This window comes from Microcebus murinus, unplaced genomic scaffold, assembly GCF_040939455.1.
Source record: "Microcebus murinus isolate Inina unplaced genomic scaffold, M.murinus_Inina_mat1.0 scaf007_hap2_Mmur4.0, whole genome shotgun sequence".
Lineage (NCBI taxonomy): Eukaryota > Metazoa > Chordata > Mammalia > Primates > Cheirogaleidae > Microcebus > Microcebus murinus.
The window spans coordinates 1,054,169-1,057,974 of record NW_027438953.1 but is presented as its reverse complement, the minus strand read 5'-3'; the positions used below and the strand labels follow the sequence as shown (position 1 = coordinate 1,057,974).

General features: G+C 55.1%; 2 non-coding genes across 2 annotated transcripts; both read left to right on the top strand.

Moving 5' to 3' along the window:
- LOC142866751 (5S ribosomal RNA) lies at positions 1-119 on the top strand. The gene has a single exon (XR_012916581.1). It is a non-coding gene; the product is annotated as a 5S ribosomal RNA (ribosomal RNA).
- Positions 120-2,231: 2,112 nt separating this feature from the next.
- Positions 2,232-2,350, top strand: LOC142866750 (5S ribosomal RNA). Its single transcript, XR_012916580.1, has one exon. It is a non-coding gene; the product is annotated as a 5S ribosomal RNA (ribosomal RNA).
- The last annotated feature ends 1,456 nt before the right edge of the window (positions 2,351-3,806 follow it).

The window sequence follows — 3,806 nt, the reverse complement described above, 5'->3', positions numbered from 1 at the left end:
GTCTAGGGCCACACCACCCTGAACGCGCCCGACCTTGTCTGGTCTCGGAAGCTAAGCAGGGTCGGGCCTGGCTAGTGCTTGGATGGGAGACCGCCTGGGAATACCGGGTGCCCTAGGCTTTTTTTTTTTTTTTTTTTGCCTGTTGCTCTGTCCCCTTGCTGGGAGCGCGGCGGGGTGGCGGTCCGGCGGATCACCCCCACCCTCAGCGCCCGCCGCGGTGCCTGGCGCCCCAGCCCGCACCGTGGGGCCTCCTCTTGTCCCAAGCCGCGACACCGCCGCCACGCGGCAGCATGCGTGGCATCTGGACTGTCAGGTCTCAGACCAAAGGTCTGCTCTGTGGGAACCGACACGCTGGAGGAAACCTTGAGAGTCTGAGAGGGGAGGGAGTTCCAGAAGAAGGCCAGGATGTCATTTTGAGGGAGTATGTGACCAGAACTCGTCCCGTTGCTTTTGGGGTTCTATGGGCTACACGCAGGAATCTTTGGTGGTGGCACCTGATGTTGGGGGATCCGGAGTCACACCCAGACCTGCTCCACAGGCCTCCTTTTACTTTTCTCTTCGGATTCATGATTTTTCAAAAGTGTCTCTTACCTCTATGATTGCATTTTCTTTTCTCTCTCTTTTCAAGCAGATGATGGGAGTACAAGTATTGAGGTGACATGTGTTGCCCGTGCCCCCCTCCCCCCTGTGTTCTTATTCATTTACCTCTCATGTTGTTCCAGCGTATTGTGGGGGTACCAATGTTAAGGTCGGGTACGTTGCCCTCTCCCAGCCTCCCCCCTCGGGTCAGAGCTTCAAGTGCGCCCATCCCCCAGTCGGTGCGCACCCACCCCATTCCTAATGGATGTGTATGCCCTTCCCCTCCCCCCGCCCGCCTGACACCCACCCGATGAAGGTGATTCCTCTCTGTCCACTTAGGTGTCCACCAGTTCGTGCCAATTTTCTGGTGAGCGAGCCCACGTGGTGCTCGTGTGTCCATTCTTGGGATACTTACTTGGCTTACTGGGATGGGTTCCAGCTCTGGCCAGGAGAACATGAGAGGTGTCCTGTCACCACTGTCCGTCATAGCTGAATAGCACTCCGTGGTGTCCACGTGCCACATTTTATTAATCCACTCATGGAACGATGGGCACCCGGGTCGCTTCCACAACTTTGCAATTGTGAATTGTGCCGCCACAGACACCCGATTGAAGGTGTCTTTTGCCTAGATTGCAGGCCTCGCTCTTCTGAATGCCGCTTGGGACCCACGGGTGAACCTCGTCAGTGTAGTTTCTCTAGAGAGCAGACTCTGAACCGGGCGGTGCGCCGGTTTGTTTGTTTGCTACTTTCTTCCTTCCATTTCGGGAAAGTCTTCTTTACTGGGTTTGGGAATTTCCTCTGCCTTTCCTCGCCTATTCTGCCAGCTTTAAAATTCTCTCTCAGTTGCCACCCTCACAAATGGATTAGGAAAGTCTTTACATGCATTCATTAGTGAAATGACCTAAATGAACCTCGAATCCAATATCTAATCGCCCATTTTTAGCAAGTCCACACCCCAGGGTGGTTGGGGTCCAATCCACCCCCGGCCAGGCCCAGGCCCCTTGGACTGGGCCACAGGAGGACACAGAGTAGGGTCCTGGTCCCCACGGTAGCGGTGTCGGCAGTTCTCCAAGGGCTTGGTGGTTTTCCAGAGGTAGGAGACGGAGGGGACTGCTTTCTTCGGTGCCCCCGATACCACCCCACCTCACCCCACCCATGGCACACGTCCTGAGAGATGTCCCTACACTCGCTCCCCTCCCCCATGGGCTGTGCCCCAGCCCTGGCCCGGGCGGATAGGCGGCAGCTCACACTCATGGCGGGAGCGCAGCTGTAAGGGATTGTGTGGGAGAGCGGCCCCTGCGACAAAGGGGAGCGCCCTCGCGTGCACAGTCAGCAGCGGTGTGCTGGGGGTGGGGGCGGGTAGGTGAAGGAGGCGAGGTGAGGAGAGGAGGGGGGTTTGAAGGTCTCCACCTTGGGGGGTCCAGCCATGGAGGCGCATCGTGTGTGTGTGTGTGTGTGTGTGTGTGTGTGTGGACAGGCCCCCACCCCGCCCCACATGGCACCACCGTCCTGGGGAGCCCGTGGGACCCCCGCCTGCCAAAGAACTCAACAGGCAGGGCCCAGCCCGGCGGGGGGCCTGGGGCGGGAGGAGGCGGCGGGGAAGCGCAGAGAGGCTCGGCTTCTTGAGCGGGGCAGGGGCGCCCTCCGCCGCCGTCTACGGCCACACCACCCTGAACGCCCCCGACCTCGTCTGGTCTCGGAAGCTAAGCAGGGTCGGGCCTGGCTAGTACTTGGATGGGAGACCGCCTGGGAATACCGGGTGCCACAGGCTGCTTCTTTTTTTTTTTTTTTTTTTGGCCTCTTGTTCTGTCCCCTTTCTGGGAGCGCGGCGGCGGCCCGGGGTGGGGGTCACCCCCACCCTCAGCGCCCGCCGCGGTGCCTGGCACCCCAGCCTGCACCGTGGGGCCTCCTCTTGTCCCAAGCCGCGACACCGCCGCCACGAGGCAGCATGCGTGGCATCTGGACTGTCAGGTCTCAGACCAAAGGTCTGCTCTGTGGGAACCGACATGCTGGAGGAAGTGCGGGCTAGGGATTCTGCAAAGAACCCAACAGACAGGATTCCTGCTCTCCTTCTGGTAACAACATCCGGGGTTCCAGAGGTGGTTGCCAGGGGAAGGGCTCTCTGAGGAGGTGACAACGGAGTAGAGACCTGGATGGAGCCTTCTTGGAGGATGGTGCAGACCCGAATCTGTTGCAGGATGCTGCAGTGTCACCATGTCCTGGGCGCAGGTTAGAAATGCAAAGTCTCCAAGCCCTGACCCTGGAGCGACTGGATCAGAACCTGATCTTTAAGGAGATCCCCAGCTGATTCGTGTACCCTGGAAAGATCGAGAGGCCCCGAGTTAAATCGCGTTTCCCCACTCTGGGGCTTCCTACATGGGAGGAGAGATCCCCAAGCTCCCTCAAAGTCTTGTAGATTTCATGGGGATTTCATGGGGATTTCACCATCCGCGCCCCCCAGTTTGGTTGTCACCCACACCTTTAGCCCTTTGCACCCGCTTGCCTTCTTCTCGATTCCTTTATTCTACTCGGGATTTAATTTTTTTAAACACCCCAGTTTTTTACAAAGCATGGCAGTAGAGTAAAAAACTGGAGTTTCTTTTCATACGAACTTATTTATTTGGGATTTTTTTTAATATTTCAAATTATTGATACATTCAAAGAGTCATTTTAATCTCTATAAATTTTTCATGATGGGATGTTTGTTGAAGCATTCACCCACACGAAGACCTGGTTTACATGCACATGTTTTGCAAATATAGATCGTCTCTCTTCTTCCTCCTTTGATTTTTCTGTTAGAACAAATGACACAAGCTTTGTGTGTTTTTTTGTTAGGGTGAGGTGAGATTGTATGGAGCTTTCCATCTACACGTTGCTCTAACTTAGTGGATAATAATCCACCTCTGGGAGTTAGCGGACCATCTCTGAATTCTCCAACAAGATCATATACTAGTTTCCTAATACATTTCACACGCGTTATCGGTTTTTCATTTTTTCTTTTTTTGGCGTTCTTTGTACGATATATAGGAATTTACAACACTGGCCTCAAGCCCCCAGAAAAACAACGTACACCACCATTTCAGAGTCTTCCTCATAAAACATTGCAGTGATCAGCTATCTCAACACCCCCCATACGCTTTGTATAGTTGGTCATGACCTTGGGTTTGAGAACTATGTGGCCCGACGTACGAGCTGCCCCCCATGCTAACCGTGTCGAGTCACACTCG